This window comes from Alosa sapidissima, chromosome 2 (genome assembly GCF_018492685.1).
Source record: "Alosa sapidissima isolate fAloSap1 chromosome 2, fAloSap1.pri, whole genome shotgun sequence".
NCBI classification, from domain to species: domain Eukaryota; kingdom Metazoa; phylum Chordata; class Actinopteri; order Clupeiformes; family Clupeidae; genus Alosa; species Alosa sapidissima.
In genome coordinates this window covers 21,579,973-21,604,981 of record NC_055958.1, presented here as the reverse complement: position 1 = coordinate 21,604,981, position 25,009 = coordinate 21,579,973, and the positions used below count along the sequence as shown (strand labels likewise).

General features: G+C 48.8%; 1 protein-coding gene across 4 annotated transcripts in view; it reads left to right on the top strand.

Annotated features, from left to right (window-relative positions):
• The window catches only part of adarb1b (adenosine deaminase RNA specific B1b), a 109,496-nt gene that overhangs the window by 27,046 nt on the left and 57,441 nt on the right, over positions 1-25,009 (top strand). For 3 of the 4 annotated variants that reach the window (XM_042081621.1, XM_042081633.1, XM_042081627.1), the window contains one exon: positions 13,572-13,671. The exons of the other annotated variant lie outside the window; for it this stretch is intronic. The gene's annotated coding sequence lies outside the window, so the exon portion shown is untranslated. The remainder of the gene's footprint in view (positions 1-13,571; positions 13,672-25,009) is intronic. 4 annotated transcript variants of the gene reach the window in all.

The window sequence follows — 25,009 nt, the reverse complement described above, 5'->3', positions numbered from 1 at the left end:
GGTATAGAGTGCATACTATGCATGTCCGCCTTTTTAAGCTTCCCCTGCAGTAGTGTGGTTCTCTCAGTAAACTACACAGCAGAGACCCACTTCCTGCTCTGCTTAGTATTCAGAAAGCATGAAGATGTGAAGATGTTGCTGTAAGGAGAAAATCTCTGAATGCTTGCTGCCAGCAAAGTCTATTCCCATTTACTAATTGATATTAATTGATTTAATTGTGTGTGCGTGCATGCGTGTGTGTGTGTGGTGCTCTACCAGGGGCTTTCCTTGATTGGGAGTCTTAATGCAGATTGAGTGGTCCTTTGCGTGTCAGCAGCCAGGCCTGAAATCATGCCTGAGCAGTGAGGAGCAGGCTCCAGCATTAACACTTACTGTGCAAGCGCATTAACAATAACTGTGCAAGTGTGATTTCCCTCGAGTTGTTGTTTCCATTGGTTGTTTGTTTTCCTTTCTGTTGACTTGAGGAGGCAGATTTAAGTATAGTTTAGTTTATTAAGTTCATTTTTTACAGGGACCCTGTACAAAACAAATTAATCACATGCAGTGGAGCGATGCTGCTTTGTACCGAATTTAGCTACTAGCCAATTTCCTTCTGGAGTCCCAGGGTACAGTAGGTGTGAGATGCAATTGAAATCTTGAAACCTGACACGCCCACGCACATCTCTCTCTCTCTCTCTCTCTCTCTCTCTCTCTCTCTCTCTCTCTCTCTCTCTCTCTCTCTCTCTCTCTCTCTCTCTCTCTCTCTCTCTCTCTCTCTCTCTCAAAATATTAATGCTGACCTCTCGCTCGCTCTCTGTGTGTGTAGCCGCTTCTGCTAATGGTTGTTCAGATGGAGCTCTAATGGCATTCCTCTTAGGCTGCTAGTCAAAGTCAAAGTCTGCTTTATTGTCAATTTCTTCACATGTCAAGACATACAAAGAGATCAAAATTACGTTTCCCACTATCCCACGGTGGAGACAAGACATATTTTACCAATTAGGTCCACAGACAAACATAACATTCAAGTAAACAATATAAAAAGTAAAAATAAGAAGGCACATACAATGAAGAAATAAGAGCAGCAAAATTTGGGTTGAGATTGTGCAATTGTGCATACAGTAGACAGTCAATATAATAGTGCAAAAGTCAGGCCAATAAATGGCTGAGGTAGTTCTGTTTGACCTAAGTATGCAAGTGGCATAGTGGTGCAAGTTATGTAAGAGCAGCAGAAGTGCTATTGAAGCAGCTCAAGTGAGAGTGGACGCACCAGTGTGTTGTGCTCGTCTTGATTTTGACATTTTTGTCCATTTCCTTTTTCAGCTTGCCAGTCACAGGGTTTGTTTGTGTAGCTGCAAATTTCATCTTTCTATTTTCTCAGGAAAATGAGTTGGAGGAGAAGTGAGGCGCGAGATCGTTTGGAGAGATCAGGCCAGGCAGCAGGGCACACACACACACACACACACGCGCGCACGCACACACCACTCTATTTCCAGACAGCGGATGTTCGACAAATGCTCTGTTTTTCTGGTCCACCAAAATTACAGTATGAGGGCAGAAATTGGCTTTCATGTTGATGTGTGTGTTTGTGCGTGTGTGCCTGCGTGTGTGTGTGCGTGCGTGTGTGTGTGTGTGCCTGCGTGTGTGTGTGTGCCTGTGTGTGTGTGTGTGCCTGTGTGTGCGTGCGTGTGTGTGCGTGCGTGTGTGTGTGTGCGTGTGTGTGCGTGTGTGTTGGCTTAAGTTCTCATGTGTGCCTGTGTGGCCACTTACGGCTTTAGATGCCCATGTATTGTGGGTAGGTAGAGGTTTATGGGCCCACATGTGTGCTTGAGTTGGGAGCTATAGGTTTAATCGATGCCCGCCTGGAGTATTCGCAAGTGCTGGGCAACTGTGGGCTGTGTATCAGCACTGAAGTGTAATATAATCACCATATGGAGTCGGTGGGGGAGGCAGCGCACTCGCCTCCCCATGAATGAATGCATAAATGAATGAATAAACGGCTCCTCTTCAGCGCGTGTGCCTTTATGTAAGGTAGACAGGCCGTGGGGAGATTAAGAGGAAAGCACATCAAACGGAGACAAGCAGAAAAATCGCTGATGCCTCAGGAATGTCCAGAGCATGCGGCTGCCTTCCGTGGGGCTCGTTCCTGGGAGATTCCCCCCCCCCCCCCCCCCCCCCCCTCTCTCTTTGTTCATGCTGAATGGGCTGCCTTAAGCGCAGCTTTATTTCCTCCCGGACAGATGTTACAAAGAACATGCTATATTTATACTGTCCATACTGTCCATACATAAAGTGCTAGCAGGCCACACACGGCCTTTTATCGACCCAGGCAGAGCACTCTACGGGAGCGAGCGACTGTGGATAAGCACTGACCCATGGCAGAGGGTGATGGGACCGACGGGCAGGGAGGCCTTCAGCGAGCGCCCTGCGCAGAGTGCTGTGCTGGGCACTGAAGTGAAGTGAGGTCGTCCCCTCTCGGGGCAGTTTGTTGGAGTACAGTGGGGCAGGATGACGGGGCTAATGCCTTTGGCAGCCTATCCGCAGCAGACGTCGAGGCCCTGAAGTGCTCCCCCCTACACATCAGGAGAGTCCGCTCTCAGCAGCTCCCTCGCTGGCGCACTCCACGGCCTGATCACCTGCGCGTCTGCGTGTTGGAGCTTTTGATTTGTCTGCTTCTCTTCCTCGCCACGTTGTAGCGTTTGGCTTTTCTCGGTGAGCCTGAAGAAGATTGGTCGATATTTAATTTTTATGTTTTATTGGAATCAATGTGACGTATTGACATTTGAGAAATACGCTGGTCTATGCTAAAGGTAGCCGTTTGACTACAGACTGAAGGACTGTGTGAAGGACCAAATGGGTTTATTGATGGTGAAGTCTGTCGAGACTCGAGACCCTCCAGACATGGACCATCACACACACACACACACACACACACACACACACACACACACACACACACACACACACACACACACACACACACACACACACACTCAAACCCTTCCTTGACATGCAAAAGAGTAAGTGGTGAGGAATCGGCAGTGAGCATGGCCTTCTCCCTGGAATTTTCACTGGCCCAGACATTCCTCTCGCAGGACTAGTTCAAGTCCATTACAGAGAGATTTGCACACCCACCCGCAAAATAAATACACACTCACTCACTCACACACAAACAAACAAACACACACACACACACACACACACACACACACACACACACACACATCCTTCCAGACTCCCTCACTCTCTCATTCTTTCTCTCTCTCTCTCTCTCTCTCTCTCTCTCTCTCTCTCTCTCTCTCTCTCTCTCCTCTCTCTCTCTCTCTCTCTCTCTCTCTCTCTCACTGTCTGTGTCTTACACACACACACACTCATACACACGCATATAAATGTTTGTGTCAGGGTCTAAGCAGTTTGTCAGAGGTTAATGACTTGTGTAATTACTCAAGGGCTGAGGTCAGTAGACAACCTTGTGCCCTTGCATGGCTGGTCTGCTCCTGGCCCTGGGGCCGTGTGGAGGTACCCGCAACGGCCTCTCCGCCTGGCTTCCCATCCCCACCCTACTCACACCAGATGTGGCGTTTGTGTGTGTGTGGGGCACACCCAGCCCGCCCACCACTTCCTCGGTTCCCTCGTTCCTGTGTGACTCGAGGCCCGGTGAGGCGGTGTTGTTTGTGGCGGCGCTCCCGTCCTGCTCTGCTCTCCTCTGCATCCTGCCTGCAGATGGCCATGATGGGAGTGACGGCTTTAATTCATTACACAACCGTTCCTCCCGCCTGTGGCTCACTGCCTGAGGATGGGTTGCTCTCTCTCTCTCCCTCTCCCCCTCTCCCTCTCCCTCTCCCCCTCTCCTCCCTCTCCCTCTCCCTCTCCACTCTCCCCTCTCCCCCTCTCCCTCTCCCTCTCCTCTCCTCTCTCTCTCTCTCCCTTTTTACCCCTTTCCTTTTTTCCTTTTCCTTTGTGATGAGTCTTGGTACTCACAATTGGGAAATGTTTCCAACCCCTAGCATTGTAATTGGCATAGACTTGGTGTTATCCTTCTAATCATTGATCCAGCTTGACCAATCACATTGATCAAGGATTCATAACATTATTTTTCTACTTTGCCTAACCTTCACAAACTGATAATAAAATGTTTCGGCAGTCAGGAAACAAAGTATTTACCTTTGCTGTATAAATGTACACATTCTGCTGTCTTCAATTTTGTGATGTTTGCAGACATTGCTACTACCATTTACCACAGCCACTTTTCACACTACCACACCCACGATTTCCAAACTCTCGTTGCTGATTGCTCTGCCATTCTGGTGGCTGAGGAAACCATAAACGAGATGGTGCTATGGCCCTGCTTGTTTGTAGATGTCCATGCTGGAGAGGGAGATCTTTAGCAGTAGGTTATTAGAAATTGACCAAATGCAGTTTGTGTGTTTTTGTGTGTGTGTCTGCATGCATGGTGTGTGTTTGTGTGCTTATCTGCTTGTGTACCACTATGTAGCTGGTCAGGTCCGTTCGACAGCACCCCCGAGTTACCAAGCGTTGCATTTTTTTTCTTGTGCATGTCATTTGCCCTGCCACAACAAGAGGCATCGCTTCATTTCACTCACTGCCCCTTCTTCCCTCCGTGCCTCCGATAAATATGGATGCAGCGCTCGGAGAGCCTTCCTCAGCTGTTCACATCGCAGCAGCACAGAGCCTATTAATATCACAGCCAGGGCAAGGAGCTCATCTCACCTGCCCTCTCCATGCGGGTCAGGAGCATTCGAATGTCGCATTGCACATTCAGCTGGCATACGCACCTCGCTCTGACCTCATTGTTCTCCCCATTGTTCTCCAAAAGTGCTATCTTCCAGAGGCACCAGTGAGGGATGGACTGTGTGTGTGTGTGTGTGTGTGTGTGTGTGTGTGGAGTGTAGGGGTGAAAAGAAAGCCTTCCTTGCTTTTTGTCTTTTTGTGTTGTCTTGTCTTGCAACAGGAAGATGATCTTTGGCTGATTTATGGTGTTTGTACAGTGTCATTGACTGTATGTGGGACAAGAGCCATTAGTGTGTGTGTGTGTGGTACTGGGGAATTGAATTTCTGCTGAACAGGTGGAAGACATTTCAGGCAGGCTTAGACTAGTAGATGTGTTTTATCCATACCTGGCTTTTCTCAACAAAGCTTTTAGTGTAGCACTCTTAAAACCACCTTTTTACCAGCATCATTTAGTGGAGTCCAGCCCGGAGACATTGAACCCAGCTCCATGTGTAGGCATGCTCCTTGAGACATAACAGATGATGCGTGCGCGTACACACACACACACACACACACACACACACACACACACACACACACACACACACACACACACACACACACACACACACACACACACCCTCACTACATTAATTTCATTTCCTCTGCCTACAGTCACTCAGTAGATTAGCACTAGCACAGTGCCAGTGCTTTTTATTTATTTGGGAGACATATGTGCGAGGCAGCGCGCAGGAAGCTAACGAGCCGACCCCAAGGGCGCTGCAGGATGCCCCGCTAAGTGGATCAGCGTGTGGGGAGCGAGGCGCAGACTCCGACCCCGACTCACGCCATCCACATCCACTTCCTCGCCCTCACCCTCGCCCTGGCATCCTAGCAGCAGCCCACCAGCTCGCTGAACTTTGAGTTCAGTTGAGAGAAGCGGCCTGCGGCCCGTACGTCACCGAGCTGACGCAGGTTCTCTCTCATGCTCTCGCTTCGTTAAGTGGTCACATGACCATTGCTAATCACTTTCCCATTGAACATGTGTGTGTGTGTGTGTGTGTGTGTGTGTGTGTGTGTGTGTGTCTGGGGGCCACAGCCACAGTTGTGTGTCCTGGCTCCAGATCGATGGCGCTGCAGATCACTAATGATTGCTTCTCTTGGGAGCCAGCGCAGAACAAGGCACGGGGGAAATGTGAGCATGTAAATGAGCGCTGCTGCTCAGCTTTAATAGAATGGGATGCTGTGCACTGTATGATGTGTGCAGCTCCACATTACACAAGCCTCCCACGTTTCTAAGGCAGTTCCCACGGACGTCCATACTGTAAATTCCAGCGATGATGGCTATGCATAGAGATGAGATGAGACGTTGTATATGCGGCGAGCGTTACATTACTCTGAGCTGCCAGGGCTCATATAGGAATTACAAACGCCGTCTGCCTTTAATGCAAATAGGTTCCACCCAATTCTCTAATGAGTGCATTTGAGTCATTCTGCCGGCTTTTCTGGGGCCCCTAGGCCTGATTGGCTTGTCGAGAATCCTCCACCTCTCCCAGCTGATGTGACACTTGGCCTGTGTAGAGGATAATGAGGTCCTGACGACCAACATTTAGTGGCCTGACACATTTATTTATTTTCATAAGCTGGGGAGGAGGGCTAGGGAATATAATTGTATTTATTTATTTATATTTTTTTGCCACTGTGCACACATCACTCAGTGCTGGCTATGATATTGAATAGACATTTTGGATTTTGTTTTTGCTGCGGTGATGGATGCAGCACAACGGAAGTTTTGTCCCAGCAGGCAGGTTAGTGTGATTGATGGGAGGGATCACCCCCGTGACTTGTTTTGCTTTCGCACTTTTTTTTTTGTTGTTGTCGTCATGGTTGTTTTGTCATGTCGCTGGCTAACTGCTACTGATCCCTGGCAACGCGTCGCTCCGCAGTGAGCGTGAAACGGGATTAAGAGCCACTGCTTTCCTGCGACGAGAGTTCATCCCGAGTGCCAAGCTCAACTTGGAGGCGCACGCGCATGCATATACTGTACGCGTACAGGAGCTCTTTCATGTAAAATGTGGACAGAGACTAAGAGCTTCCTGGTGTGCGTCTCTCAGTGCCACTGCTGTGGATATCCTCCCAGCACCATCAGACCTGCCGCGGGAAAATGAGGAAAGCTGGAATTCTGCAGGATGTTGTTGTGTGTCACTGACACGGATGCTAGCCTGATGGGGAAATGGGTGGCCTCCTGAATGTCCTGACTGAAAGTGAGATGGATAAGTCCACTCTCCCTGCTGGAGAAATGGTCCCAGCACAGGACAGCGCTCCAGTATGAGTGTTGGCATGTGAAGGAACAGTCTTTAGAGTGTGTGTGTGTGTGTGTGTGTTCCTTCCTTCCTTGTAATTTTGTGTGTGAGAGTGAGAGATCTGCCAGGGTTGGGTAAGCAGTTTTTTTGCAGTGCCACATCAGGGAGGTATCAATGAAGGTTATTTGTGTGTGTGTGTGTGTGTGTGTGTGTGTGTGTAGTATTCATGTGGTAGACACAGGGGAGTGTTTATGCTGAGTCAGTGTGTTCGGCCCAGGCTGCCCTGCTCTCTGCCAGTTGGCTAATTAAACTCCATCTGCTAGCTCCTCCCCGTTGCTTTCGAAAATTCTCTGATAAACAAACTGCCCTTCACCCTTCGGCCCCCTCTTTTCCACCCTCACTTTCTCTCTCTCTCTGTCTCCCTCCCTCTCTCTGTCTATCTCTCTATTTTCTCCCTCTCTTTAATCCCTGTCTTACCACTAGTACCTTGATGCGTTATTAACATCATGAGTATAGACTCCACCTGATCACCTCCATTTAAAAGGCTCTATACCAAAGATTCTAGAACAGAGCAAGATAGATCAGTTACGTCATAGGCATGAAGTACGCTCTGAGCCCATATCCAACTTATTCTCCTGCCAGTAATCTATCTTGCTCTGTTCTAGAATCTTTGCTCTATACAGCCACTAGTAAAAAAATAAAATCCTTGTTTTCCTCTCTCCCTGTGCCATGATGTCCTCCTGGTGGCATTGGGTGGTGGGATGTGACAGGGCTGTGCTTAAATATCAGCCCCTTCAGTCTGGCAGCAGCCTCCCCTTCCCGCTGTCTTGTTATTGCCTCCCTGCCGCCTTGTAGGTGAGACCCTTCCATCAGGGCTGATTGGAAAGACGAAGCTGCCGCCTTATTGGCTCAAAGTGGAAGCCACACAGTGAGCACTGAAGTTTAAACCAGCCGGTGCTCAATTAAATATACAAACAGTCTTCCCAGCAGGAACGAGAAATTAACATCACGGCTTCATAGTTCATTTATAACAATCCTGCTAAAGCAAATCAGCTCCAACACTTGTCTATGCTCTTCTAAGTCCCTGTCTATGATCTTCTAAGTCCCTGTCTATGCTCTTCTAAGTCCTTGTGTATACACTTTGATGAAAGTCAGTCCCCTGTTAGATCTTATGTTATTCCTATGGTAACCACGACCATCACTGTTACTGTTCCCATCGCCGTAATGGGGCTGACTTGTTGTGTGTTGGGTGGAGTACTGCGTGCATCTTCTTGGCATTCCAGCAGAACACCATCCCCATGACACCTCTCTTGCTCTCCTGCTCTCCTTTCTCTCCGCCCATGTCGCTTGTCGCTGTGACAGGTCAGCTCGTCCCCACCCCCAACCCCCCCCCCCCCCCCCCCCCCCCACACCGGCTCTGCATGCCATGCTTGGAGCATGGGCGAAAATGGAGTACACCCCTGTAGAATTCAATATGACACGTGGGAAGTAATGGCCCTCGAGCACGCGGATATCCATCAAGCCGGCCGGGGCCCTTGTAGACGTTCTGCTGCAATAAATAATAAATCATGTTTGGGGAGTATTAATGAGGTTGGTGGAGGAGGGGAGCTGCGGTGAGATGGCAGGCAGGCTGCGCTGGCTCCAGAGACCAGCCTGGGCAAGGAGGTGGACAAGGAGGTGGACAAGGTTGAGGAAACCGGCTGGGCATTCAGTGAGGCAGAAATTCCATTGAATCAATAGGTACCTGACTATCATTGCTAGAAGCACATCAGATTCTTTCAGGTGGATGTTGAGACCAGACTGGTGGAATTTTTGCATCCATCTCAAATTAATGTAGCCCAACCAACAGCAGCACACCCAGAGCATTAATAGATGGAGCAAGGCCAGAGAGAAAGGCTGAAGAGCCAGAAATACTTTCACACCAAAATGCCTTAACGTAGTGTGTACGTGTATGTGTGCGCTCCTCCATGGGCTCTGGGAGGTGTGTGTGTGTGTGTGTGTGTGTGTGTGTGGTGTGGTGTTTGTGGTGTGTGTGTGTGTGTGTGTGTTTGTGTGTGTGTGTGTGTGTGTGTGTGTGATTCTTCCTTTAGCAGGCTGTGCTGCTTGAGTGCGCATGAAAAGGGGACTGCAAACTCACAGAGTGCTGACTCCACTGCTCCAGTGTGCAGCCCCAGCCTCATTAGTCCTGTAATGTCTTAATTCTGTCTTGTCTGCAGAGCCACAGAGAAACTCAGATTACATTACCTCTTGACCCATATCATGCCGTGCAGATATCAAGTGCCTGTTAGGTTAATAGGCTTATTGTCAGCCGGGCCTGTCTCTCCCCTCTCTCAGGTGAAATGAAGGTGACTGAAATGGCCACGAACAGCAGAATCCTTTCACAGAGGCCCGCTCGTCATTGTAATTTTGAGATTTCATATTATTTTGTGTCAAAAGGCTGGGGAACAGGGACAGAGGTTCAGGGCTTCAGGGCATGTTCTTGAATATTGGTCATATCTAGGACCTAGATAATGCCTCTAGAACTTTTGACCATATAAAGTCGCTACGTTTTAGCTCAGCCAAGGAGTCTTGTATGGTTGTCTTGAATACATCCCAATAAAGTCACTGTTATGACCATCAAGATAATTACTGTATTGCTACGTCTCTACGCCCTCTATTAGGTCAGTGTGCATAGCAGTGTCCGCACACAGCCATTAAGGAATGTGGACGGGTGCCATATAAACACAGGCATTGACGTTCCTCAGATACCCAGTAAACCGCATCGATTGTGGGCCCTGTGATTTTAAGATTTGCATTTCTAAAAAGGAGCCCATTGTTTCTCAACCCCCAAATTAACAGTGTATTTAGTTGTAAAGAAAATCGCAGGCTGTTTTGGAAGGAGGACTGCGCGCTCGGCGAGTGTCTAGCTGATCTGAATTGCAGATGCTGAGGTTTCATGCAGACTTAGTGCAGAGGTGAAAATGGTGTCACCGCTAACCGCAGTAAATGTAGTCGCTGCTACTGCGGTTAAACTCTTGGAAAGTTTAGGGGGCATCCATCCGTGCTCTGCGATAAAAGTGGCTGTGCCGTTCTCACGACCGGAGGAGTTGGCAAAGTGGTCTGTTAACTTTCCAGCAGCGGTTCTATGGGATGGGTCCTGCACTCCGGGTGAACTCATGCAAGCTGACGTTGTGCTCACAGCCCTTTTTATGTTGCACCTATTAATCTTTAATTCGGAGCTATGAAAATAATCCGCAGACATCGCCAGCATAGTCATCTGGAGTCGACTAGTGCTTTCTGGCTGGTGCTCTGGTGCACAGTGACTTGAGGTTTTTGTTCTGAATAAGTAAATGGAAGGCCGTTGTGTTGACTGGTCGCATTCGCTTATGCTTTTGTTCCTAGGTAGCGTTCCAGCCTCGCAGAGGAATCTTCATGTCAGGCTTCTTAAATGCGGGACCCATCAGCCTAAACTGTCAGATCTTCAGATCACTGAAGTTAATCACTCGTGTTCTGTGATTGGGCAACCCAAACACAAGCTTCTGTTGTTGTATTTATGTTGTTTGTGTAGGCTACTTTTGCATGCTTCAGTTGGTTTGTTTTGTGATGTTCAACACATCATAAAAAGCCTGACGCCTTGCTCCACAAATCTGAAAACCACAAAAAGGGGGCAGTTAGCGTCTTTTCCTTGGCATGGCTCTCAGGGGGCAGTTAGCGTCTTTTCCTTGGCATGGCTCTCAGGGGGCAGTTAGCGTCTTTTCCTTGGCATGACTCTGAGTGCCGCTCGCTTCCACACAGCTGGAGGTGAGCCACAGTCTCATGGGACCTAACGTCACTTAGAAAGAGGATCCCCTCTCTCTCTCTCTCTCTCTCTCTCTCTCTCTCTCTCTCTCTCTCTCTCTCCCTCTCTCTCTCTCTCTCCTGTCTGTGTGCCTTTGTCTCTTCTTTTCGTCCTCTCTTTTTCCTCTTTATTTATCGGTAGAAACTTAATCCTACATTTCACCCCATGGCCTGAAACCAAGCAAGCTCTTTGACCCAATGTATACCTCTCACTGATACCGTGTGTGTGTGTGTGTGTGTGTGTGTGTGTGTGTGTGTGTGTGTGTGTGTGTGTGGTGTGTTTCTTCTCACTTTCCCGGCGGCTTTGCTGTCAGATCTTGACTGTAAGGTGATTGAAATGCCTATCCATAGCTGTTATTTATCTGTGATTATTTATTCGTTTGATGGCTCACTCACAAATTCATTGACATTTGCAGGGAAGCCAGCCGTGTTGAAATAGTTCCTGGATATTTTTGGCCAGCCAAATTGAGTCAGGAAGAAGGATTTTTTTTAAATGTGCCTTATCTCATTCAAACCATCCACCACTCTGTCTTCCTGTCTGTCTGTCTGTCTGTTTGTCTCACTCACACACACTCACACACTCACACACTCACACACTCACACACTCACACACTCACTCACTCACTCACTCACTCACTCACTCACTCACAAATACCCCTCTCTGCCGAGCCAGACCATGCACAATCTTTTTCTAATTATACCTCAAGTCGAGCCTCTCCGTCAAGTTAAATGATGGGTTTTGTGAATTGCAATTTTAAGAATACCCCCAGCTTTCGAAATTACCTTTGCTTGCACACCACAAATTGATTAAGGCAGCATTTAAATGATGCCAATTGAAAAGTGTGTGTGTGTATGGCAGGCGTGTGTGTTTGTGTGCACAAGAGCTTGGCTCAGTAGCGTAAACATACGCTTCCAGTGACCGTGATGGGAGACTGGCTGGTTAATCTAACCCCGCGGAGCTGAGACAGACCCGTTTCCTCTGGCTTCTGCGTGCTGCAGGCCCAGCCGATCACAGAGTAATCATTAGGTTGTGTTATTTTCAATCCCCTATTGAGCACTTTCCAGTCGACAGACCATGTGTGTGTGGCTCATGCCACTTACAATAACAAAGACAATCCAAGACAAGCACTCTTGAAAATTACACATGGCAGTCAAGGCCCTTTTTGGACTCGACTGTTTGCTGTGTCTGGTAACACATTAGGAGGCCTTCTGCGTCCTTGTGTTTGGGGCGCCTTTGGGAATGAACAACCCTGTGGAGAGGCACCTGAAGGAGAGTGCCGCCCTCTAAGTCACAGCAGAGCTGCATAGGTACAGTCTGGATGCTCTTATGATTAATGGGCAGGAGGGAGAACGGAAATGATTATGCCGTAAAGTGAGTCCTCCCTTGGGTAAGGTTGGGGGTTGGGGGGGGGGGGGGAGCTGTGTGGATCCTCATCTCGAAAACATGGTTGTGGAGATTTCCAAGATTTTATTTGAAGCACCTTGTGTGAGTGCCTTGAATTCCAAACAGCTCACTCTGCCTTCGTAGCTGAGTGGTGTCTCAGTTCTAAATTCAATGCTGCACACAGTGTATTTTTTATGTTACCCAAATGGTGAAGTAAATAGCTGCCTTCGTGTTTGGGATTACAACCAGATATTTTCACACTTCAGGTGAAACACGCAAATGCATGTGCTTGACCTTAACTTGAAATAGCCTCGGTGAGTTCGCACTGTAATGGATTTGACTGTGTTGCATCAGTTTACAACTTCCAACCTTGTTATTGGTGGCACTCACTTTAGATGTTTTTTCCTCCATGTATTGTCCCGCTATGTGTCATGGAGAGGCTAAAACACTAGAGGTTTGGTCTGTTCCCCTGCTGAAGTGGATTGATAGTGGCGGAATGCATGAGCGGGAGCATATGCAGTCACTAATGAACTGCGCTGTATGTCTTCTTAATAATGCATAGCTATACTGTCACTCCATTGGGGAGCCAGTGTGCAGATGTGTGGCCCATCTCCCGAGAGCCTCTGTCAAGATGCAGCTCTCCCAGCAAGCCTCACACATCCCACTGTGAACTGAGTCTGGGCCAATCATGGAATGTATGTGTGTCTGCCTGCATAGAGGCCTGTTTTTTGGCCTTGCACAAAAGAGCTTTTTAAAGGCTTTATTTCATAACCCCCCCAAGGGAGACTTTTTTTTCCCTCTTTTCCAGCAGAGTGGCTCATTTCAGACCACCTACATTAACAAGAATTGACAGTAATATCCTACCAGGACTGGTGCTCCTATAGTGCTGTGATGTTTGTGTGAATGCCGTTGGCACTGTTTAAATGTTTGCCTGTGCGTGCATGTGTGTTTGTGTGTGCAGTTTGTGTTTATGCTCTTGTTTGCCTGTGCCCTGCTGGGGTAGGTACAACATGTTGGGTCACTTTGTTGCTCCTCTAGCCATATGCAATTACCCACATGTGCTGTTTACAAACCGGCCTGCAGGCAGCCGCACTGTTGCTGCGTGTTTATTTGTTTATTTATTTATGTGTTTATTTGTTATTGTTCATTTCTGTTTTCCCCTTTTGGCTGCTCATTGAGGTCATCTAATCAGGGCCCTGTGCTGTGTTTTGAACCCTGTGAAGCAGGCACACACTCTACCTCGGTGGCCTCACAGGTCCCAGATCAGTGGGAGGAGCAGGTAGTGTGGAAATGAATGTGGTGTTTGTTTGTGGTTGGTGCTGTCCACCGGTGCTCACCTGCGTGCCCGTCTTCTGTTTCAGGTGTGAGCGTGCGTGCTTGAGTGACAGCGTGGGGCCCCAGGAGGAGCGGTGAGCCAGCGAGACAGCGGCAGCAACGCTCCAGCGTTCACCCAACGGAACGGTGAGTCGGACTCTCCCGTGCATTTTCACCGCGATCCGATCACACAAGAGTGATGGTAGAGAGAGAGAGAGGGCTAAGCAGGGAGACAGATCAGTGAGAGGGTCCTCGTGCAGAACTCACTCTGCGAGAGAAGTGCCACTGAACAGCTGTAGATCTCCTGACACCTGCACAGCGTATCTGATGTCTGATATGACTGGAAAGGCTGGTTCATGGACGGAAAGCTAAACAGTTTAGTGTGGGAACCCAAACCATTCTTTTTAAGTATTAAAGCACAGGCATGATTTATTAACAATGTTATTAATATCATAGGTTTCGTGTTGTCACCTTGTGGCTCAGGGCTTCTAGGCAGACGGTGCAAGTTGTCTGTATGCGATTAGATGACGGATCACATTTCAACCCTGATACCAATGGCCGCTTTTTCTTTCTTTTTGTTAATAAGCGGCCAATCATGGTCATTGCTCACTGCGTCACAGCTGGAATTATGAGACGAGGCACATTTTTTGAAGTATTCTCCCAGGTGTTGCTGCCTTGCAGACTGTCTCTGTCTAGGTGCTATTTTAGGACCACTGAAACAGCAAGAAGTCCTTCCTTTTTCCCCTTTTTTTAAGTCATAGAATTTCTCCCCCATTTTGTCTGTATTGTGGTACAGAATGATGGCTTGTAGGAACTTTCCTTCAGTGCTCTTGTTGAGAGGGAATCATTAAAGCTGATGCAAACAAATACAAAGTGCTGGCCCCCGTCTTTGTACTCACCCGTGGAAATAGTATCCCTTTGTTTGGGAAATGGATCCCTTTCACTTGCTCTTTCAGGAGGTGCTTTTGTAAATAGTTTGCATTGAGGAAGGGGCCATTTTTGGTAGACGGTAACCTTTAGCTTGTACCAAGCAGGCTGACAATGGTAGAGAGGAGGATGCAGAAATACAATGCTTATTCACTCTTTCTCTTAGTTTGTTTCTCACCCTTTCTCTCTCTCTCTCTCTCTCTCTCTCTCTCTCTCTCTCTCTCTCTCTCTCTCTCTCTCTCTCTCTCTCTCTCTCTCTCCCTCTCCCCCCTCCCTCTCTCCTGTAAATGTGTGGGCTGGTGCTGGCCTCGGGTGCCTGGCGATGTGGGTTAGAATCAGTATGCTATACCATATGCCATCTCTGCCACCTCCCTCCTCCGCACATCGCGCTGGCGAGATTGAGCTCGGCTTGTTTTCTTCTCTTCGGGCGGCGGGCAGGGCCGGTGGTGGCCGGACAGACAAGGCTGACAGCGTGGCCGTGTGTGGCGCGCTGTCCATTACCGCTGGCACCCGTATTAAGGAAATTACTTCTCAGGAGGGGTGTCACTGTCACACTGTTGATGCCCGACTTGGCAGGCACCGGGCTTCCTCCTCACTGGACGGCCTCTCTCTCTCTCTCTCTCTTTCGCTCTCTCGATCTCTCTCTCTCTCTCTCTCGCTCGCTCGCTCTCTCTCTCTCTCTCTCTCTCGCTCTCTCGCTCGCTCGCTCTCTCTCTCTCTCTCGCTCGCTCTCTCCCTCCCTCCCTCCTGTCCCCCACCCCTCCATTACCGTAATGAGGGTTTTAGTGCAGTGCTGGCAGGAGCGGTGGCCATCAGGTGGGAGGGTTCCACTGCAGAGCCCAAACCTCCACCTCCACCACTACCGCTGCCACCATCGAGGTGGGCTGCAACTGTAGCAGCAGCCAAGCCTCTGCTCTGCATAGTCGCCCTTGCTGCAGCCCACATATAGGAGGGTTTGTCGGTTCAGTGACAAAGACGAATCGTGTGATGCCTTTCCGTGTATTTTCAGCTGCTGTTGTTCAGCAGAATGACCTTGAACAGCTCAATATGTTTCTTTTTCTTCACCCGTCTCACTCATCGCAGGTATCCCGGTCTTGAAGTGCAGTATAGAATTTGTAGGACTGAACAACAGCACAGTTAACTCCAGTTATTGCAGGCTTCTCCAAGGCTAGTGTATTGATCAGTTTGGCTTGGGAGCGTGCTGGCTAGGAGCTCCCGGCGCACCTGCAGAAGCACTGGTGTATCTCTATTGCTCTGGGCTCCAAACAGAGTAATCTCCCACCTCCCTGACTCCCCAGCTCAGCATGCTGGAGGAGGGAGGTACCCAGCAACCCCCCCCCCCCCCCCCCCCCCCCTCCCTCCTCCCTCCTCCTCCTTCTGCCCTCCTTCTTGGAGTCTTGCCACTGGTCCTCCTGGCCAAAGGCTCCTGTCCCATTATCGCTGTCTGTGCAGTTACCCTGTCACCCCCCACCTCCCCACACATCTGCCCCCTCTACTGCTGGAGGGTGTGTGTGTGTGTGTGTGTGTGTGTTTTCTGTGCTGTTCTGGTCACTGCTCTACTTCCTCCCTCCTCCTCTGATAGATGACTCTCCAGATAAGAAATGCTGGGTTGCAGTGCCAGGTCTAATGCTTCACCACCATTAGGAATGCAGCCCATTCAGGCAGCCATAAATCTTGTGCTGTGCAGGAAAAAAAAAAGCTCAAATGTCCCACACTATATAGAACAGCCATTTTTCATTGGGAGGACAATATTAAAATATCTCTTTTAATTCCTAAGCAGGTAGTGGGGCCTATAAAGGTGTAATGGGCTTTACTGGAGCGGTGGGCTCATCAGTGTTTATACACATGTCCAGGGGCAGGAGGTGGGCCGTGGTTCTCTGGTTTGGCGCAGCATGTGCCGATAACCTCCGCAGACACGAGCCATGGCGAGCGCTCGTTCCCAGAGGCACTCTCGGAGCACGCTCCCTCTGATCTCCCCCCCCAGCTCCGACCTCGGAGCCCCTGCTCAGTTTTCCGAAGCAAGTGTTCACAGATTTTCTTTTTACAAGTGAGGGGGAAGAAGGCCAAGCCCCCTTATTTTATAGGTCCCCTATAAAACTCCTCCGAATGGCCAACACATGGTCCCTGTGCTCTTTTTATGCGTTATTAACTTCTGTCACTGTGGTTACTTTTCTGTTAGCGAGGTCCCAGACGCGTGAGCTAGCGCTGCACACTGCACCAGGAGCAATGGCGTAATCCCCCCCCCCCCCCCCCCCAAACAGCCGCAGAACAAACGCCTCAGCTTTTTGTGCCGCTCATGGAACGTTCCGGTGCTAATTTGCCATTTTCCCCATCCTGCCCATTCTGGTCCCTACTTAATGGAACTCCAGTGATGCAGCAGATTTAGTTGTTTTATAGGGGAGGCCTCGCTTCCTGGCTGTCAAGGCGCTGTTCCCTTTCTGTGTGTCGGATTTCAAAGAAGTGAGGCAGGGCTCCCCCCCCCCCCCCCCCCCCCCGCCCCCCCCCCCCCATCTGTGCCTGTCGCTAGCCTCGCTTTTTCCCTGAGTGATGTTGGATATGAGGTCATTATTGAATGGCCTCTCTGTGTGCTAGCAGGTTGTGCGCACAGGGAGAGTGAGGGCCCCGCTAGCTCCCTGTCTTATCCCATAATACTGCGCATGACTTGAAGCCCAAGAGATCTGGGCTCAGTACTAAGAGCACGAAAAGGAAAAAAAAACAAACATGGCTGTAGTTTTTTAAGCCTAGCTCTTCATGCAAATCAAGTGTGTGTGTCTGTGTCTGTGTCTGTGTCTGTGTCTGTGTCTGTGTCTGTGTCTGTGTCTGTGTCTGTGTGCGTGTGTGTGCATGCGTGTGATGGGGAAGAGAATGCAACACGAGGATAGCCCAGCATTGCATTGGCTTTTGAATGCAGGAAGACTGACTTCATTCTCTGAAAATTGTCTCTGCTTCATTTGAGCTTTTTTTTTTTTTTTTTCTTCTCACCCCCTCTCGGTCTGTCTCTCCCTCTGTCTCTCCCTCTCTTGCTATTTTTAGTCAAGGAATCAGACTGAGGCGCTTTGAGCAGAGTCTTATGAAACCAGCGGCTCTTATATCAAAGGTCTGTGTGCTTTGGAAAAAGCAGAGATGTTAAAACAATTGTGTCATTGGACTGAAAGAAAAACAGCAGGTTTCTGCCATGCATACCGCAGATCCTTATTTTACTATTTTATTTTTTATTTTTAAGGGGCCAAGTTTGTGTGCGCTGTTTTGTTATCTGTAATACTCAGTGCAGATGTGACTTGGCATCCTCAGCAGCATTAAAATGATTGTGTTCCAAAGAGCCAAGAAGAGCCAGAGCTTGAGCCCATTACTTGCTGCTCCGTGGCCAACATGGCGGTGGCATGGCCTTAAGTGCATCCACTAGCATTTTTCTTTTTCTTTGTTTTCCTCCCCCTCTTTTGCCTTTCCCCACTGTGGAGCCATCCGTCCGTGTAGCGTGAAGCACAGAAACGTGCTCCCAGCACTTCATCAGATCAGGAGAAGGCCCAGAGAGGGGAAAAAGAGCACAGACCAGAGGTGTTGATTTGAGCTTTTCAAGAAGAAGCTCAGGTGGCTCTTACTGCTTGATGGGATCGTCACAGCTGTGTGTGTGTGTGTGTGTGTGTGTGTGTGTGCGCGGGGGATGGACTATATGTGTGTGATGAAGAGAGTATTCACATTTGTATGCATGTCCACTGTGTGAGGAAGAAAGACAGATAGGCAGGGAAGGAAAATTAAAGGGTGTGAGTGAGTGAGTCTGCACCAACGGGCCACGGCTTCAGAGGACATGTCGAGCATTGAGCACGTGCCATCGTCACTCTGCCCCTGGCCCTCAGAGACTGGCAGTTTCAGCTCGCTTAATCACTTTGACACACATACACACACACACACACACACACACACACAAAGAATCCTCTGAGCAACTTGAGTGAGGAACAAGCTGACTCAGTTCTCTGCCGGCTGTTGATGAGGGCATGTGTGGCATTAAGCATAGCTGCTGCCTTTTTCCTGTAGCACACACATACACACACACACACACACACACAGGCCCTGGCTTTCTTGAGGGCTCCCTCAGATCCCTGTCTACTCATCGTCACAGATTTCACCTCACGACCCCAAGAGATTTGTCCCCCTCCCCAAACACCACCATTCCTCAGCACACTCTGAGGGGCCATTTGTGTTGCTCGGCAAGATTCGCTCTCTGAGCATTCTGTCGTCCACCATTAAAGCCCTCAATGTGGACGCATTAATAACCCACCATGCAAGGGACTCTGAGCTTACAAGATATGCATCGCATGCATTTTCCATACCTCATCAGAGTGGCTGACTGCTGCCAAAAACACAAGTCTGACCTCTTCATATTTGAAAGTGTGTGTGTGTGTGTGTGTGTGTGTGTGTGTACATCTCCACCTATCCTGTACTGTATATGTGTATATGTATATGTACATCTTTCCTCCCTCCCTCCCCCGCGCCTCATCGTCCCCCTCCCACTCTTGTTTGCTTTTCATAATAAGCCTTCTCGTCTCTTCCGCTGTGTGTGGGGGAAAATAATAATAATTGAATTGTGGCCCTCCCCCCTCAGTGTGGTCCGCTCACTCCACCGGGCGTGGGAGATGATTTTATCATTCCCACTTCCAATCAGATTACACGATGGAGGGAGGGTAATTACAGGTTCAGCTGATTAATTCGCCTGATATAATTAGTGTGTGAGATGAGGGATGAGACCAGGCCCAGTCCCCCTCCCCCTCTCCCCCCTCCCCCTCCGCCCGGCCCGGCCAGGAGATGTCTCTGCACCTGCTGAATAGGCCCTAATGCCTCTCCCTCCTGTTTTCACTGCTCTACCATCTCTCTCTCTCTCTCTCTCTCTCTCTCTCTCTCTCTCTCTCTCTCTCTCTCTCTCTCTCTCTATATATATATATATATATATATATATATATATATATATATATATATATATATATCTCTATCTCTCAAAATCTCTCTCACTCTGCTCTCTTTTGAATGGACCCACCCGAGCAGAGGGCAGTTGGGGCAAATTGCCAAAGCTCATTTTTCCCTCCCCATATACTGTGTGTGTGTGTGTGTGTGTAGCAGGGGCTGAGGAAGAGCAGTCCTAGCTTGACTTGAATTGGGACCTCGGTGTGTGCAACCCCTAGATACCTAGGAGTCCAGGACAGCGCTGGGTTAAAGCCAGGAACTGTGTGGCTACTCGCAGGGAGTTCCGCTGACCACTTTAATCATGGTGTGCACTATATCAAGGGTTGATTTGGTGGGGTGAGGAACAGCTGAAATAATTTTTTTTCTACAAATGAATTCATAGGAGTTTATTTTCTATTGTGTTTATTTACATATGGCGCTGTTGCTCTCTCACTAACCTGAGCCTCTGGAACATTTCTAGAGGTGAAAGTAGGTCTAGACTCACTGGAAAAATCAGCTGTGGAAACGCTGATTATTCCTCCCTGCCCCCACCCCACCCTACCCTGCTCGCAGTCCCACTCTCCCAAAAGGCTAAGCCGTGGAACTTCCCACTGCCAGCACCAGGGTCAATTCTTCCGGAAGCCTGGCCTCATCAAACGGCCCCTCACAGAGATGACTGCAGGCCATTTGTTTTGCGTAGTGTGGGGTGCAATAGTTTCCACAAGAATGCTGTGTGGCTGCATTACCAAAACACTCTATCGATCCTGGCTCGGGGTGGGTGGCGTAGGGGGGTGACCGAGTTCACTCTGATGAGAAGGGCTGCTGTGCTGCTGCATAGTAGTCTGTGATTGACACAACAATGTGAGTACACACACACACACACACACACACACACACACACACACACACACACACACACACACACACACACACACTCACACTTGCGCCTGCCAGACGGCCACAAAGAGGGAAGGGCAGACAGACACACACAAACTAGAGGACAGACTTACTCAGAGGAAGAGACACGCAGGGCGAAGAGACCGAAGGACTATCAGTCACACAGACGGTACGGTTGATGGAGAAAAATGTGCATGCTGTGAAGAGCACATTTACAGAGAATCATTTAAACACATGCAGATAGGGGGCTGGACACACGAATGGGAAGATGATCCAGAATGGAAGGACAGACACACTCACACACAAAACATAAACTCACAGAAAACCATTCAGAGGAACATGTAAGCATTCAAAACACACACATATATATATATATATATATATATATATATATATATATATATATATATATATATATATATATATATATATATATATATATACATATATATATATATATACACACACACACACACACACACACACACACACACACACATATACACACACACACACACACACAAAGATATGGTGACATATAAACACTGAAATCCTTCCACATCCACACACACACACAAACTGTGAGGTCTCCTCTGAAGGAGGACACAGGGGAACAGCTCTGCCCTTCCTCTCCTCTCCTTCCGTCTCTCCTGATGCTTGTGAGGTGGGAACACAGCTGTGCCAGCACGTGCCTTGATTGCGCTGGCACCTGTGGGGCTGTTGTCTGGGCACAGTTGTGGGCACGGCTGGCACTGTTTGAACAGGCCCGGGCACCTCAGACATTGTTTGTCTATTGTTTGGCTTCCTGGTCAGGCCATGCATTATGAATGGGGAGGATTAGAGTTCTAATAACCTTTCCCTGTTTGCCAATCTTCCACATCATTTCTCCTTCGCCAGCATTATTAGCCATTAGTCTCTGCCCAAATAAAGCTCCCATTCTCCCTTTCTGTCAGACTGTTTGGGGTGATTTAGATTTTGAGTGATGGAACTGCATTTGGAATTAGAATGAGGATGAAGCCTACATCATGACTGTACTGGATGAATGAGGGCTCTTCCTTTACCACACCTGTGCACACTTATGGTAAATGTTTCATCAGCCGTGTTCCATTGTTTTATATATCAGACAAATGTCTCAAACATACCATATTATAGAACCATGCTGCTGACCCCCAGGTAATGCTGTTGACTTTGTCAAAGCAGTCCCCTAATGGATTGCATATTGATGAAGCCCCACATGTGTGCTTGGCGTACTGTTTCTTTGTAAAATATTCTGGCCCCAGTCCTGGCATTCTGAAGTCGTTCAAAGGGCCTCCCCTCCTCTCCCTCTGCCCCTCTCCCTTCCTGCAGTCTCCATCTTTTTGATCTCTCCTGCAATCATGGCAAGGGACTCCCCAAAGGAAGATAGGATTACAGCAATCTTGCGGTCATCTAATTGAATGTCCTCCATCTCCGCAGTAAAGCGATGGGGACGAGTGCACCATGTCGCCGTGACTAGACTCCACGCCCTTTCCTTCTCTGTCAGCGTCACCGTGCTGACTCCGGGAGAGGCTGACGTGACTGGGGGGGACAAGCCTGTCAGACACCACATTCAGACACCACATTCACCCAGCTCCGAGCTAAAAGGCTCACCTCTGACCTGCTTCAGAGTCCTCTCTCGCTCTCTTTCCCTCTCTCTCTCTTTCACTCCGGGAGGATTATGGGATAAAGCTGAATAAAGGAATGGAAAGTGATATTAAGGTCTGCCTGAACCCTATTGTGTGTGTGTGTGTCTGTGTGTGAAAGATGGAGGAAAAAGAAAAGGATTGTGTGTTTCTGTGTGTGTTTGAATATGTGAGTGTGTCTTCGTTTCTGTTTTCATCGCATGTGAAGCGTGACTCATTTTTTTTTTTTTCCCTCAGCGATGTCCGTTTGGTAATAATTTATGAAGTGTGCTAGTGTTGTTTTCCCAGCCTTGTGGTCACCTCTCTCCTTGGCACAGAGCCGAGGGTGCTGATGGATTTGACGGCGGAAATCATTGGTGCAAGACGTTTTCGTAGGTAGCATTTGTAGCCGTGCATCACAAGTCCCCCCCCCCCCCGACTAAAAATACAACCCCTACCTCTTGAGATTGGCAGCCTTTGAAGCAGAAAGACTTAAAGCAACACTAAAGCACTTTTCCTCTGTCGCACACAGGCTATTTATTTATCCAGCACTGGCTTTGCAAATAACGATGTCCACAGACAAGGTAGAGAATGTTGCATGATTTTATGAAAGTATGATGTATTGCGACATCAGAAGCACGTCAAATTTGTAGTTTCTTATGTCTCATTCCATCGAACTACAGATCCGCTACCCGATCTGGCAAACATAGTGCGGTTATAGCCGATAGATGTCCGCGAAGCGAATGCAGAAGTGCCGTTCGCCCTGTTACGAGTTGATGAACCACTGAAACAAACGTTTTGGTGTTGCTTTAAGAAACCGCGATGAATATTCCTGGCCGGCTCAGAGAGGGAAGAAGATTTCTGCAAGGGAGCTAGAAGGTTCCTAGTTAAGGAAGAATGTGTTGAACGCACATGAAAACCAGAGCTCTGTAGATTTTTCAAATTCAACAAAGCAAAAGGCAGACAAAACAAGCCAAGCGGAGAGACAAATAAAGTGGCAAGGCACCGAGAGTAAAAGAGAATGTGCTCGACCGAAACTGAGCGTGAGGGGATGAGCGGTGATGTATGTGTGCGGACCCTGCTGCGTCACGGACACCCTGTTCCCGTCCTGTGGCGCTGTGTCACCGCGGCTCGCTCTCCCTGAACAGCAGCTCCCACTGGGTAGCCGGGGCGGAGAGGAAGGGCAGGCAAGGGCAGCGCCGCCACCGCCAGGCCCGGCACATGCGCCCGCTCTACGGGAATCCAGCGCCAATCTGTCTCCCTCAGCCCACTGGGCCTCTGTGGCCAGCCGCACGCCTCCATGTGGAAGATCTGTCTTTTTTTGTGGTCATTTTGGGAATGAATAATGATGCCGATGAGTCAGATGCTGTTTTAAAGGTCAAAACATAAATTGGCCGGAATGTTCCAGATGAAGGTAGTTGCTCTTGTGATGTTTTGAATCCCTTTCCTACCTTATTGCCAGTTGTCCAGTCATCTTTATCAGAATAGACATAATTTTGGTGGCTTATGGAGTCTGACTTGTCTGACCTTTCACTCAGAACCCTCACAGAAGGCCCATTCAGACGCCCAAAACTGTGTGCTCCGATGGAAGGTATAAATCAGAATTTATTGTTGTCTTTCCGACTCTTGGTGTTAGGTTAGTGTTGCTTGTGGCCTGCTTTTAATGAAAGAGGGCTGCAGGCTTGGCCGTGCGTCAGGTATGACTGAGATGTTTATGCCAGCAGTTAATCATTGTGAACACGTGAATGGATGAAAGGCTCCATGTTTAGCCACACCAAAGACAGTGAGCCAGGATCCACTGATAGACTAGACAGTTTATTCCTTCTCCCATCTGTTTGCATGCAAAGGATGTGCAACGTGTGAGTGTGAGTGTGAGTGTGAGCGAATGCGGGTTTGCCTTTCTGCAAGTGATCCTCTTGTGGTTTTTATGGCCAGAAACCTCAGGCTTTGAAGTATTCATCATTTCAAGTAAAATATCCCAACATGTCAAACAAAAAGGCATCTTCATTGTCTGCACCAAAATTTATTCTCCCTACTCCTTCATAAATTTCATGGCACTGCAATGCAGAGAGCGAGAGCGAGAGAGAGCGAGAGAGAGCGAAGAGGGGGGGCAAAAGACAAAGCAATGGAGAGAAAGTGAGACGGCAAGAGCTTGGAAGGAAAAAAAACACTAGCCTTCATCATGGCAGATTGTTCTTGACGGGGGATTATGGCATGCATGCCCCTTTGCCATTCCACTGCCAGTCTGAACACAGGTGCCCATCCTCCCCTAATGTTCACAGCATACACAACCAACCCTAATCTCCACGGGGCGGATCTTTGCCCGTAATAACGGATTAAAAAAAACATAGCCGAACCCCCCCATCTGCCACTACATATGTCAATTCTTTTACAGGCTCTGAATATCTGTATCTTTGCAATATATGCAGGATCCCCAATCTTCATGTTTTTTACACACACACACACACATAGACACGCACACACAGACACACACACACACACACACACACACGCAGTCTCACTCTTACTCGAGGTCAGTTACAGTAGAGGGCAGCTTTGCTACAGCTAGAGGACCCTTTCTCATCATGTGCAAATATGGAAATACCGAGGGCCAGTGCTAGCGGCGTGGAGGCGGGGGCCGCTCTCGCAAGATCAATAGTGGGAACCGTTGGGCTACAAACACTCTCCTGTGAGAAGCGGTCCACTCTGCCCTCGAAAGTGTTCACACTGAACCGAGGCTGGGTACGCTGCTACTGGCAGCAGCTCCCTAGCAAGACTTAGCACATGCGCTACTTTGGAATCTAGCCCGTGGTGCTGGAGTGATTGGTGCCACGCTGTAACCGACTGGGCAACAACAAGTAAGTACAATACGCGTAAAGGCGGTTTTATAGAAAACACTCTCTGGCTTGGCAGGCTGCTGGTTTCGTTTAGGTCGACGAGCTGTCACGGTATACGAGTAGAGAATTACAGGGCTGCCTGACAACACTGCGGTCGAACCCGTCTGGTCTTGTGCATATGGACGAGGCATCTGACGAGGGCTCTGATGTTTCATGCGTGGAGCTGGGAGGGGATGGGACGTCTGGCTG